Here is a 15630-nt window from a genome sequence, read left to right as displayed (position 1 = left end):
TAAGACAAAGCCTAAGTTGGCCACACAGAGACCTGAGACACCCTAGTCAAGAGCCTCACTGAGCTTAGACCCCGCCAGTCAGCCCGCTGAGGCAACCACGTGGGAAAATCCCAGCAGGCCCAGCAGAATGACTGCCCATCCAACAGTCAAATCATGAGAAATAGTAATTCATGGTGTTTGAAACTCTGTATTGGAGGTGGCTTGCTACTCAGCAGTAGATAACTGAAATGTTTTCACATACTAATGTTCAATAAATGTGACTGTTCTGTATTACTACTATTCAGAAGTTGGCATCAAAGGTAATGGTATTAATTTAGACAAAATTGGCAAAAGAAAAAAGTTGGCTGCATGGGAAATGGGAACGAGAAATAAAATTGTCTTTAATCCTTCATGAATTTTCATTTTTAAAGTGTAAAATAAGGGGCACCCTGGTCTGTTAAGCATCCTATTCTTGATTTTGGCTCACTCAACGGGGTGTCTGCTTGAAGATTCTCTCCCTCTACCCCTCCCCCTGCTCATGCTCTTTCTCTCTCTCTCTCTTTCTCTCAAATAAATAAATAAAGCTTTAAAAAAATAAAATAATAAAATATAAAATAAGAACTTCAGTTCATTCCATCCTGGGAAATTCTTATTGCTGTGATTGCTGAAATCCCCAAGATGGAATCTGAACCCCTTCATTTATTTCTTATTCAACCTGAAATCGTGCCTCCATCAAATAGTTTATAAATATATGCCTCATCACATTCTTGCTTTTCTTCCTGACTCCCAGCTTTGTGTAATTGCTGTCTAAACAGACACGGCAGCCATCGTTTATCAGATTTACAGGTCCAAACCTCCTTCCTGGGTGATATAGCATCTTCTCTAGGCAGAAATAGGAAGATTCCACTCTCTCCCACTTCCCCTCCACCCCCATGCATCTGGAGCCTTGACTTCCTTCATCTATTTTAAACAAAGTAAAGATGTTAGTGGAGACGTGTCTCCACTAAAAATGATTTGCTTTTCTACCGCCAACCAGCACTGAGCCCCTTGGGAGACATTTTAATTTGTTTTCTCAACAAGGGCATCTTGTTTCTCTGAGGAAATACTGAGGAGGGGCGAAGAAGGGCTTATGATCTCAAGTAAGAATTTTTTTTTAATCCCAAACTGGAGGGGTTGGGGGAAGAATTTTTAAAATCCAGACTTTCAGGAAAAATGGCATACAGACACAGCTAGTCTCACCCCTTCTAAATCCTCACTTACATGGCAGTGAAGGCTTCTGCTTTTTTAAGGCCTGTGCCCACAAGGATGTAGAAAACCGGAGAAGAGACAAAGGCAACAAAAGCAGGAAAACTCTAAAGCAGGATGAGGGGCAGAGAGGAGAAAACTGAACCCCGAGAGTCTTAGCTTCCTAGGGCTGATGTAACAGGGTGCCAAAAAGTGGGTAGCTTGGAAAACAGAAATTTATTTCTCACAACTCTGAAGGCCCGAAGTCCAACATGGGACACTGCCTGGGCAGGGTGGGTTCCTTCTGAGGCTGTAAAGGAGAATCTGTTCCATGCCTCTCCCCCAGCTTCTGGCTGTTTGCAGGTAATCTCGGTGTTTCTTGGCTGGTGGAAGCATCACCCAATCTCTGCCTATGTCTTCACATGATATTTTCCCTGTGCCCATGTCCCGAAGTACAAAAAGCTCCTTTTTTTTTAAATTTTTTAAAATTTTATCCCGTTCTTTCTTTTTCTTTTTTTTTTTTTTTGAAGAAAAGTTGAATTTTATTTTATTTTTTTCAGTGTTCCAAAATTCATTGTGCACCACATCCAATGCTCCATGCAATACGTGCCCTCCTTAATACCCACCACCAAGCTCACCCCACCCTCCATCCCCCTCTCTAAAACCCTCAGTTTGTCTCTTAGGTCCACAGTCTCTCCTGGTTTGTCTCCCCCTCCAGTTTCCTCCAACTCACTTCTCTCCATCTCCCAATGTCCTCCATGCTATTCCTTATGCTCCACAAGTAAGTGAAACCATATGATAATTGGCTTTCTCTGTTTGACGTATTTCACTCAGCATAATATCCTCCAGTCCTGTCCATGTTGATACAAAAGTTGGGTATTCATCCTTTCTGAGGACACCAGCCATATCGGATTAGGGCAGACCCTAATGACATCACCTTAACAAATTACATCTACAAAGACCCCATTTCTAAATAAAGTCACATTGTGAGATACAAGAGGAAGGACTTCAACCTAGGAAATTTGGGAGGACACAATTCCACCCATAATACTGACTCGGGCAATTTACAACACAGAATCTCCCAAATTCCCACAAACATGTGCCACTAGCTATCTCCCGAGATGGGGCAAAGGGGCAAGACTGAAATAAGCAAGATGGGAGATTGAATTGACCCCACTTCAGCAGAGGTTAAATCTCTGGAGCCAAGCTGTCCACCAGGGTAGCCACTAGCCTGATGTAGCTAATTGAATTTAAATTTTAACTAACTAAAATGATGTAGAACCAAAAAATGTAAACATCTTCAGTTCCACAAGCCACATTTCAGGTGCTCAGACTCATGCGACTGGTGACTCTCTTAAGAGATGGTACAGAATGTTTCCATCATCATGGAAAGTGCAATTGGATGGCACCGTTCTGGAAAAAACAAAACCAAGGTTGTCTGGACTGGGGGACTGTGAGACTCAGTTCAACTGAGTTAATGTGTTCACAGAGGCACACATTAAAAAGAAGGAAGGGGATAGAGTGAAATCTGGGCTTCGGGCTGCTACGAAGTCCCCCACCCCACAAGCCCTCTTCTTACCTTGATGTATTATTTTAAAATTCCAAACTATATTTGACCATTAGGAGCTCCAGTACAGGCCTATGTGTTCCACAGGAGACTCACCAGAAGTGATGAGGTGTCTGATATTTTATTCCCATTACAGATGGTTTGCAGTTGGGGTGGGCCCATTGTAGACATGACTGGTTATTCTGTTGCAGTGCAAAGTAGTGTGATGACAGGACTGTAATATTCTAGTGAAGACAGTGCAGAGATATCCCTGGTGCCTCCACGTGCTCTATGAGTGGCCCTCATTGGCCAGGTTTATCCCTCATGACAAGAGTTAGCTGTAGGATGCTCAGTCAGTTAAGCGTCCAACTTTTGGTTTTGGCTCAGGTCATGATCTCAGGGTCCTGGGATCAAGCCCCATATTGGGATCCACACTCAGGGCACTCTCCTTCCCTCCCCTCTGCTCTTCTCCCCGCCTCAAATAAATAAATAAAATCTTTCTTAAAAACATTATTTATTTATTTATTTGACACAGAGAGAGAGAGAGAGAGCACAAGCAGGGGAGAGGGAGAAGCAGGCTCGCAGAGAGCCTGACACGGGGCTCCATCCCAGGACCCAGGGATCATGACTTGAGCCAAAGGCAGACGTTTAACCAACTGAGCCAGCCAGGCACCACAGTAAATAAAACCTTTTAAAAAAAAAGTGTTAGCTGTAAAAGTTCCCTGTAACAGAATTCATAAAGCTGCATATATGAAGAACATTGCAAGCTTTAAGGCATTTTTCTTTCTAAGTACATGTGAATTTGTTTGGCACTGGCTTTGGTATCATAATGTCTATGTCATTAACTCTTACAGACATTGATTTCTATATCAAGAAATTAAATGATTGCTAATGAAACATTTTAAAATGCTATTTAGAAGGAAAGATTGTTTCCTGATTTTTTCTTACATCAGGATGTGGCTTCTAGAAAATTTGATTTTCTTTAGCTTAAACATATCTCTTTTTTTATTAAAAATTTCTTTGAGATAATTATAGATTTGTATACAGTTGTAAGAAATAATAGAGAAATTCTGCACACCCTTTATTCAGTTGGAAATATCTGTTTAAATGTTTTGGGATTGTAGTTCTTTCTAAGTAGGTAATGAAATTATTTTCTTCTGACATGTAGTATTGATGCCCTATGTATACATGAATAATGCAGGCAACTTCATCAATTACTTACAGTCTCCAGCCCTCTCTTTCTGGTATTTGAAAGGAACAAGTTGTACTAATTCATTCATAAGGTTTCATACAGTTCTGATATTCTTTTTTTTTTTTTTTAAAGATTTTATTTATTTATTTGACAGAGAGAAATCACGAGTAGACGGAGAGGCAGGCAGAGAGAGAGAGGAGGAAGCAGGCTCCCTGCTGAGCAGAGAGCCCGATGCGGGACTCGATCCCAGGACCCTGAGATCATGACCTGAGCCGAAGGCAGCTGCTTAACCCACTGAGTCACCCAGGCGCCCCAGTTCTGATATTCTAATAGAATCTGAGACCAAGATCTTCGACAAGCCACAGCCACCACTCTTTCTATAACAGCCCACAAGCTAAGAATGATTTCTACATTTTTAAATGGTTAAAAAATGAAAAAAAATAACTTTTTGTGACATGTGAAAATTACACAGAAAATTCAGTGTTTAAATTAAGCTTTACTGGAACATAGCCGTGCTCATTCATTTACATATTATCTATGGTTGCTTTCATGTTACAATAACTATAACAGAGACATGTCCCACAAGGCCTAAAATACTTATCGGCTCCTTGCAGAAAGAGTTCATTGACTCCTTCTTTAAACCATTCATGCCCTGGGGTGCCTGGGTGGCTCAGTTGGTTAAGCATCTGGGATCAAGCTCATGATCTCAAGGTCCTGGGATCGAGTGCCGTATCAAGACTTCCCGCTCAGTGGGACTCTGCTTTTCCCTCTCCTCTGCTGCTCCCCTTGCTTCTGCTCCCTCTGTCTCTCAAATACAAAAATAAAATCATAAAAAGGAAAAACCATTCATGCCATTTAACCCAGGAATGCCACTTATCCCAAAGAAAAAGCAGAGATATTCAAGCTGGGGGATGTATTACATAAAATAGGTTAACTTCACCTGAGGGAAGTATGAAGTCATTAAAAACATTGTTTTATAAAACAACTTAATGAAATGGGAAATGCTCACAATATATTTGTTGTTCAACTGAAAATATAGATTTCAAAAAAACATGCTCCTGACACAAATTTTTTGAGGGGGGGAAAAAACCAACCTTGCCATATATTTATTTGGCTAGGGAAAAAAATGCCCTCAGTGTCTATTTTCTTCATCATTGTATTCTGCATTTTATAATGTTTCTACAATGAACATATTTTATTTATTTATTTATTTATTATTCCATCTGAATATATATATTTTATATATATATAAATATATATTTATTCCATCTGAAAATGTTTAAGTTCTATCCTATATTGTTTACTACTACTTCTATCTGAATAGTCACACATGTTCTTAGCAGAGAATTAATATGTCTCTGTATAGTTGGCCAAAAATCATCAGAATGCAAAGAATGGGAAAATCTGAGCAAGACAGAATTGAAATTCTAAGTTCTTGCATCATAGTACTTTGTAAATATAATTACTAGTGATGATTCTGTGGTGGTTTTAAATTCACTTTAAAATAAAGTTCAGTTCTGAGATATAATTTTATATCTATCAGACTGACAAAATCTTAAAAATCTGAGTACTGGTGGGTAAACAGGAATTTTCATATATTTATGATGGGGGTATAAATTAAATCAGCCACTTTAGATAACAATTTGCCAGTTTTTAGTAAGATTTAGATTGCACATATCTTAGTGCCCAGCATAACCATTTCTAACTATATACTCTAGAAAAGTTCTCTTATGTGTGCAAAAGGATAAAAGATCAGGGAAAAATTGTTTATAAAGACAATTTTTTTAAAAAAAGAGAGAAATTAGATGTATTACATATTTCTAAAGTTAAGGAAATGCATTAATAAAATGTGTTTTATTCACGTGGTAATCCTATACAGCAGTTAAAATGAATGAACCCTATTATACCATCATGATAAGTAATATTAAAAAAAGGAAGTGCAACTGGGTATTTACCCTAAAGATACAAATGTAGTGATCTGAAGGGGCACGTGCACCCAAATGTTTATAACAGCAATGCCCACAATAGCCAAACTATGAAAAGAACTTAGATGTCCATCAACAGATGAATGGATAAAGAAGATGTGGTATATATATACAATGGAATACTATGCAGCCATCAAAAGAAATGAAATCTTGCCTTTTGTGACGACATGGATGGAACTAGAGGTTATTACACTTAGCAAAATAAGACAACTGGAGAAAGACAATTATCATATGATCTCCCTGATATGAGGAAGTCGAGAGGCAATGTGGGGGGTTTGGAGGGTAGGAAAGGATAAAATGAAACAAGATGGGATTGGGAGGGAGACAAACCATAAGAGACTCTTAATCTCACAAAACAAACTGAAGGTTGCGGGGGGTAGGGGGGTAGAGGGCGGGTAGTTGGATTATGGACATTGGGGAGAGTATGTGTTATGGTAAGTGCTGTGAAGTGTGTAAACCTGGCAATTCACAGGTCTGTATCCCCGGAGCTAATAATACATTATATGTTAGTTAAAAAAATTAAAATGAAAAAAAGAAATGCAAAGAGACATGTATAATATAATATTTATCTAAAGTGTTAAAAATCAGAAGATTGTTGGGGTGCATGGGTGGCTTAGTTGGTTAAGTGCCTGCCTTTGGCTCACGTCATGATCTTAAGGTCCTGGGATCAAGCCCCACATCGGGTTCATTGCTCAGTGGGAAACCTGTTTCTCCCTTTCCCTCTGCCTGCCACTCCCCCTATTTGTGTTCTCTCCCTCTCTCTCTCTCTCTCTGTCAAATAAATTTTTAAAAAACTTTTAAAAAATCAGAAAATTGTAATTAATGTTCTTTATTACATATAAAAACAGAAAAAAATTGAAAACATAGACCTAAAAGATACATACCGTATTTGTGACACCATTCACTCTGGGAAGGGAAGAAGGGAATTAGGAGTACAGAAAAGTTCAAGAGGAAGCAATTGCATTCATGAAATTTTAATTCATTCCTAAAACAAACAAGGAACTTAAAAATATACAACATAATGTGGATTTCCAGTTTTGTTGGACATCTGCTTGTGTTTTATATGGTTTGTGTTTTTTCCCCTTAATACTGCTCTAACAGCTCAAGGAAGTGAAGATGGGTAAAATTCACAGACTATTACAGTAGGAAAGTGAAAGGATATCTAAAAGGAGATAGTACTGAGTGATCTCACAATTTATTACGACTATTTTGAATTCTATCTATACAGATGTACTTCTGAGGCCTTATCTCTAGACGTTATTACTCCAGGAAGTCATGTGCCTACTATGGTTTTACAGTAGAGCCTGAGCTGTCTCCACCAAGCCCATAATACTTCCAAGTTCAATGACATTTGCTGTGATACACATTGCCACCCTTAACATAAACAGAGAAGAGGATAGGATATTTTGTTTTGAAACACAAAGACTATGTCTCACAAGTAAAACAAGAATCTCAAAGGTTACTGGGAAAAAAGAGGAAGAAAGAAAAAAAGAAGGAGGTAATTGTTGGTTATGAAAAAGTTAATTCATAGATTCTTTCCTCATAGCAACTTTCCTAATATCAACTTTTAGAACATGTGTAATTCATCTATATTTTATCAAATTCTGTTTGTAAAATTTTAAATGACTATCTATACACTTTTTTTAAAAAAATCATATATAGCTGAGTAGATAAGAGTATAAGTGTTAGGGGTCACTGGGTGGCTCAGTGGGTTAAGCATCTGACTCTTGGTTTTAGCTCAGGTCATGATCTCAGGGTTGTGAGATAGAGCCCCACATTGGACTCTGCCCTCTGAGGGGAGTCTGCTTGAGATTCTGTCTCTCCCTTTCCCTTTGTCCCTCCCTCCACTCTCTCTCTCTAAAATAATAAATAAACAAATATTTTTTTCTTTTTTTTTAAAAGAATACAACTGTTAGATCTAGAATACCTGGGTTTGAATCCAGATTATGCCATTTACTATTGCTGTGAGTTTAGGGAAGTGATTTAGCCTTTTTTAAGTAACATAGTTATTTTAGCTATTTAGCTTTCTAGTTTTATTTCTATAAAATGGGAATAATAATAGTATTTACTCCACACGTATTTACAATTATTAAATGGATTTTTACATATAAAATTTTAAAAACAGAAATAAAAATGCTTAACAAATATTGGCATTTTGTATATTCCTTCAGTATGTTTAATAGATGGCTAATTGACAGTATGATATTTCCCAAATGCTATGCACTTAATAGGAATTCAGTAACACTAATGGTAACAAACGTTAAACAACCCAAACTTAGACATGAAATCCATAAGTCACTACAAAACCATTATTCAAGCCAGTAGGTGGCTTCATATCTACTCTTGCATATTAAGGCCCCCATCATTCTTGGCACTTGATGTCACAAAAGAGCACAACTGTAACACTCTGCATCTATGACGCTGCAGAGCAAGATGATGGTTTCCTTGAGCCATGGCTTTCAGGAGGCACACAGTTCTGCAAAAACAAAGTGGCTGTCCCAGTATAGACAACAATAAAATGGCAAAGCCTTCATAAAACTGAACTTCCTGTTTAGCCTTCCCATCTATGAACCTAACCATCTCAACTCTTTCTATCTTTTCTTATAGATGTTGTCAAGACATTTAATTTTTCCATCAGTTCTCCCTAGTCCCTCATATGTACTCTATCATGGAACAGGCTTCTACACAGGAGAGGAGAGCTGGCTACTTTCCAGTGCATGAGTCACACATAGTTGCCTCCTTATAGAGCAAATTACAGCACTTCCAAAATAACAATGCTGCAGTAACACAAAGGTTCCAGGTCTGGTACACAGATTCTTCACTCTAGAAATTATGACTTATTATTAGTTGGCATGCAGGTATATGACTAGCTCACAGTCAGTGGCCTACACTACATATAATTGAAACCTGCCCCATACAATAAATTTTCTGAAGGCACTGAAAATACATCGTAGCAATGCTGTATGCTTGTTTTGATGAGTGTAACCGTAGTTTCCCCACATTTTGGTGTTCTATGGCTATTTTTTTGGAAGGAACAGAGAATAAATTTGATAGGAAGATTCCACTACTAAAAACTAGAAAGACCCCTCCCAAAACAATCTTCACATCTTGAAGTTATAATGTGTCTACTTTGATTCTGTTCAAAAGCACATTCAAACTTCTCAACCAGGATTAATAGGATCAAAGATAACTTAGAATTTTATATGGACTATACATGCAATGGAATATTACTCAGCCATCAAAAAGATCGAACTCTTGCCATGGCAACTACATGGATGGAACTAGAGGGCATTATGCTAAGCAAAATAAGTCAGTCAGAGAAAGACAAATACCATATCATTTCCCTCATATGTGCAGTTTAAGGAACAAAACAGATGAACATAGGGGATGGAAGGGAAAAATAAAATAAAATGAAAACAGAGAGTCTCTTATGGTTGTAAGAAACTCTTAACTATAGAAAACAATCTGGAGGTTGCTGGAGGGGAGATGGGTGGGGGGATGGGGTAAATGGGGGATGGGCACTTGATGGAATGAGCACTGGGTGTTACTTAGTGATGAATCACTAAATTCTACCTCTAAAACTAATAATACAGTATTTGGTAACTAAACTGAGTTTAAATTTAAAAAAATTAAAGCAGTACCACTTCTCTCACTCCTACAATGTAGACTTTAGCTTTTATAACTGTATTCTAATCACTCAATAATAATAATAAGCTAAAGTCTTAGCTTACACAACTCTTTGGGATCTGGAGGCTGTGAGTTGCACCTCCCTGTGTTCTAGACCCAATTTTCTCTCAGGTCTTGATTAGAAAGGTTTTTCCATCCAAACTATCTTGTTTCATGTAGCACATTCTGCTAAGCCAAGCCCCATGATATTTTTACATTCAACCTTCAGGAATAAGTGAAGGCTACAAATAAGCAATTAAAGAGAAGGAAGTAATTGGCTCTTCTTAGAAAACACTGAGATGATTAAATTCCATGGTTCCTAGTCTTCTTCAGGTGTGGTTTGCTCTCCTTATTTCTAGCAGCAGTAAAACATGCATCTCTTCCTACACTATCATTGCCTATGTGTTTGTAGGTCTAACTGATGTCTAAAGTATTTTCCACTGTGGAGATTTGTATAGGGAAAGAGCAGCAATGCAGCCTGAAGTTTTGTAGGCTGAAGAGGGGAAATGAGGTGTGTTCATCTGTTTTTTCCTTCCAAGAGGTTGTGTGACCGTAATAGAAGATGTAGTCTTAATGAAGTTGATTTTCCCCAGCTCTCTCCTCTGGTTCTCCAGTCCTAACTGTGCAAATAACAAGCACTGGTCAGTGTTGTAGTCTCTTGCCTTGCCTCGTGCTGAGGCCATGCAAAAAGATAATTACTCATGCTCTGAATTCTGTTACGACAATGATCCTAAACTTCTAGTTAAAGTCACTAATCTCTAACTTCAAACTTTAAACACAGGTCGAAAACACTGTTCCATTTTAACTATCTCTTTTGAGTACTTAAAATTTGTTTACTGTGGATTAAGTTCTTATTTGATGACATCACAAGCTCTTTTAAAAAATAAAAAAAAGAATAGCCTCTGCCTTCGGCTTAGGTCATGATCTCAGGGCCCTGGGATCAAGCCCCACATCGGGCTCTCTGCTCAGCAGCGAGCCTGTTTCCCTCTCTCTCTGTCTCTCTCTCTCTGCCTCTCTGCCTACTTGTGATCTTTGTCAAGTAAGTAAATAAAATCTTAAAAAAAAATAAAATAAATAAAAACTTGGCTCACAAACAGGTCAAACCTGTACCACTAAGGCAAATAAATGCTTTCACAGAAATGTAATGTTTGGCACATCGGGGCATATTTTGATTGGAGGGGAGTTGAAATGGGAATGAGAGGACCAGCATTCAACCTCATTCATGGCATGAGACCATATCCTTGGGAGATGAGCAACAGGCAGGAAGAGAAACACCAACGCATTACTGGGAGGATGGAGAGGTAGGGCAGAGGAGGATTTTTTGAGGGTCAGAGTGACATCATTAGATTGAGAGACTTGTAGGAGGGAAGAGCTGTATGTGAGCCTGGGGAAGAGATCTGAAGAGATAAAAACAGGTGGGAATACAAGTAGATCTTAAGACACCCATCCTTAAAAAGCTCTAGGAAGGCTCATTTTTTAATAAGGCACAAAACTCTCAGCCTGCAAGCATTTTAGTGTTTATTTTCCTGTTCTGAAATACCCATTTGAGATTTACCTACCACTCTAATAAAGAACTTTGATACAGTGGGGTGGGGCATGGGGGGTGAACATTAAAAAGATGGATGGGTATGATAGTCAGGGAGGGATAGGTTGATTTCTAAAGTCCTCATGTTAGATGAAAATTGCCTATATTGAAAATTTATCTTGAAACTGACTTAAATCTCCCACAGCACAAAGCATATGAATTTTCTTACAAATAAAGCAGTCCGATCCCTAGTCCAAAGTCATTTGCACATTTTCTCCCCGGACCTTCCCTGTGTCCAAGGACTGTGTTGGGCTTGACTGTATCCTTTGTCTGATTATTATAATTGAGGCAATCAGTAGTTTAAAGGGCTTTCAATCCACCACATGCAAGAGATTTCCCTTTGAGAAAAGGGAGTGATGCTGAGACTTCACTCTGTGTGCATGCTAAAGTTTGTGTGTGTGTGTGTGTGTGTGCGCGCGCACGCACGTGCATATGTGTGCATGCCCTGTTGGAGGATGGCTGGGATAGAACTGGTGTAATCTCCATCACTAATTTCAAGTCATGGTGAGAAAAGGCTGGAAATATCCTAGTGTGTATTTGCTCTTTTTGTGTGGACTCACATTTGGCTATTATCAAGAGGAGAAAGAAGAAGAGACAGAGAGATTGAGAGAGAGAAAGAGATTGCATCTGGGAAAAACTTCAGGCATGAGAGATCATAAAACCAAAAGTGTAGGCTGTCTCCCACTTTGATAGGTAAGGGAAGCTCATTACTCCAAGCTGGAAAAGAGGCAGCCTGCCATATCAGTTACATTTTGTTCATCTTCTAATATTTCTTAAGAACTTATTACTGCCGTCTTCCATACTGTTTGGGGGACTACATGTGCTCTCAACTTCCTCAGGCACAAATTGGTTGCCCATGCCACACCATGAATAAGCATTTCTACTTCATGGTAGTTTAAATATACTTTCCCTTTAATACTTCACAGTTTCTGACACGATTGCTTTCCTGGTGGAGAAAACAAACTGAAGAAAAATAAATTTTGTTTGTTGCAGAAAGGATGCCATTTTGGTCCTAACAATTCTTTTGATAGAAATGGAGATCACCATTGGGATGTCTGGGTGGCTCAGTCAGTTAAGTTGCGGCCTACAGCCCAGGTCATGATCCCAGGGTCCTGGGATCAAGTTCCACATTGGGCTCCTTGAGAGCCTGCTTCTCTCTCTGCCTCTGCCTGCCATTCTGCCTGCTTGTCCTCTCTCTATCTCTCTGACAAATAAATACATAAATAAAATCTTAAAAAAAAAAAAGAAAAGAAAAGAAATGGAGATCACTGTTTGAAAGTTAGAGTTTTTCAGGGTAACTGAGTGACTCAGTCGGTTAAACATCTGCCTTGGCCTGGGTGATGAGCTCAGGGTCCTGGGGATTGAGCCCCATATGGGGCTTCCTGCCTGGTAAGGATCCTGCCCTCCCTCTTTTCCCCGCTTGTGCTCTCTCTCATGATCTCTCCCTCTCTCTCTCTCTCTCTCTCTCTCTCTCAAATAAATAAATAAATAAATAAATAAAATCTATTTATAAAGTACAGTTTTTCTACTCTTTGCTCCTTCTCTCACAGGGAGACTTGTACTTGAAATCCATGGCCAAAGAAAGTATTTTCTTTGACTTTCTTAGGGAAGGGGGCAAATAGTGGGTCTTTTCTATATGAGCATAGTTTTCTTTAAACATGACTCTGATTAAATAAATTAAAAATAAAGACTGACTCCTAGATGGAGTTAGAAAACTCATTTTCAGATAGTCCCATTAAAATAAAACTGCTATTGACATCTGGACTCTGAGTCTAACTGCTAAGGTGGAAACTGAGCTGGAGATCTGATCTGTAAAAGAGAAAATCAGCTGAAGACTCACAAGTCACTACACTTGGAATTGGAATTATATTTTCAATCAGGAGGGCATCTTTTCGTTTCCATTCCATTTTTAATTTTTAAATGCATAGTTTCTATAATTTTATTTTAAATGAAAGCAAATTTTTATAAGGCTTTACAGTTTACAAAACACATGTTTCATACCTTACTTCACTTAGTCTTCATGACAAACTTTCGAAGTGGGTATAAACATTAGTTCTCTTTGACAGATGAGAAAAGTGAAGCTCCACCAGCCTAAATTCCTCACTGAGGACTCGAGGCTGCTAAGTTTCATGGGTGGGACCTGAAGCCTGGTTTCAGCCTCCAAGCTTCAGGGTTCTTTCTGCTACACTTGGCTCTTCTCTCCTCTGTCATTTTCCTGCATGTTTCATTTGCAGATATTTTCCTGAAATCAGGGCCCAGACACTAGAATGTGAGAACATACCATGGTTATAAATGGCCTACCTTCTTTCCCACAAATTCTCATTTAATGTTATTCCATAGGTATTTGTATAACCCAATGATGATGAGATAGATACTTGTATTACCCAATGACATGGTCTGGCATGGGCAACACAGGGGCTTTCCCTGTATTGGGATGGCAGGGCATTAAAGCAGACTAAAGACTCTGGAATCAGACTGGTTGGGCTTGAATCCCAGACTCCCACTTCTCACTGCCGGGCAAGTTTCTGGGCCTTTTTCCGCATCTGTATAAAGAGTATAATAATATCTACCTCATAGGGTTATCATGGTAACTAAGTGTTGTAATCCATATTAAGCACTTAGAACAATGACTGAGACTTAATAAGAACCCAATAAATGCTGGTTAATATTCGTCAGAAGGACAGAGATCTGTGGGGACCATACTCCACACATAATGACTTGAAGTACATGAACAGCTCTGCCATCTGGAGGAAGCCGATAAGTGACATAGACTGAGTATCAACCACGTATTATTAAGGTTCCAGCTAGGGAAGCAGGAGCCAAGGAGACTCTTCGAGAAGGCCTGTGGGCAGGGGGAGGATTCTAAAAGATAGAACAGAGACGCTAAGGTTTCCCCCCAAAATGGTGACTAGAATTAGTGATTTAATAGTTTCCAACTACTAGTGCCAAGCTTCAAGAGTGAGACAGAGGAAATGGAAAGGCTTCCAGAATTTTCCAGCTCCCCATTCCAAGGAAGCCTCCGACCTGAATAGCTGAACTTCTCCATCAGCTACTGTGTGGTGATGCTACCAGGCTCCAGGAAGACAAGTGTGGTGTTCTTGCCAAGGAGACGGAAAATTCCAGGTTACAGTCTGCCCTCCCCTTCAATCCTCACTTGTTCTCTGACTGCCCTAAGTGACATAGCTCCTTAGGGACCGCCTCCTTACATCACCCCTTTCCCCTTCTGCCTCCTTCTTCCCTTCCACGTGATTCTATCTGATGATGTTTTGTGAAGAATGATTAAGACATGAAATCATTTGGTGAACATAAAAAAAATGCCCTGTGGTTAAATGATGACTAAATAAGAAATAAAAATCAAACCAACAAAACATAACTACCTTTTAATCTTCACGTGTACTAGCTTGCTCACCCTCAAAATTAATGATTTCAGACATTAATTTAATTGTACCTTAGACTCTCAGGCTTGATACTGCTATTTTATAGAGGAGTAAACTGTGACACAGAAACAATTTGCCTGATAGAAGCCCATGAGTCAGGAGTAGAGTCAGCGAGAGGACTGAAAGACTTGACCCCTCCTGGCTGGACTAGCAGCCCAAAGGTAACCTCCAAATTACTTTAAATCTTTTTTTTTTTTTTTTTAAGATTTTATGTATTTGGGGGACGCCTGGGTGGCTCAGTTGGTTAAGCAGCTGCCTTCAGCTCAGGTCATGATCCCAGCATCCTGGGATCGAGTCCCACATCGGGCTCCTTGCTCGGCAGGGAGCCTGCTTCTCCCTCTGCCTCTGCCTGCCATTTTGTCTGCCTGTGCTCGCGCTGTCTCTCTCTCTCTCTCTCTGATAAATAAATAAAATCTTAAAAAAAAAAAAAAGATTTTATGTATTTGGGGCGCCTGGGTGGTTCAGTGGGTTAACCTCTGCCTTTGGCTCAGGTCATGATCTCAGGGTCCTGGTATCAAGCCCTGCATTGGGCCCTCTGCTCAGCAGGGAGCCTCCTTCCCCCTCTCCCTCTGACTGCCTCTCTGCCTACTTTCTGTCAAATAAATACATAAAATATATTTTTAAAGATTTTATGTATTTATTTGACAGAGAGAGAGAAAGAGCGTGAACACTTAAGCAGGGGGAGAGGGAAAAACGGCTCTCTGCTGAGCTGGGAGCCCAATATGGGGCTCAATCCCAGGACCCGGGATCATGACCTGAACCAAAGGCAGACACCTAACTGACTGAGCCACCCAGGCGCCCTGCCTCCAATTTACTTTAGACTGAGGCTTTCTGCTACATGCTCTGGTGGCTTAGAGGACTATCCTCAGGACTATAGAAGTAAGCTACAGAAAAAGTCCTCTAAACATGTTGATAACCTGGAGAAGTCCTCCAGCCTTGAGAGTAGTAACTTTGTACTTTAAATTTCCCAGGACAAATATATATATATATATATATATATATATATATATATATAT

This window comes from Mustela erminea, chromosome 1, assembly GCF_009829155.1.
Source record: "Mustela erminea isolate mMusErm1 chromosome 1, mMusErm1.Pri, whole genome shotgun sequence".
Lineage (NCBI taxonomy): Eukaryota > Metazoa > Chordata > Mammalia > Carnivora > Mustelidae > Mustela > Mustela erminea.
The sequence above is the reverse complement of the archived record's forward strand: the minus strand, read 5'-3'. Positions refer to the sequence as shown.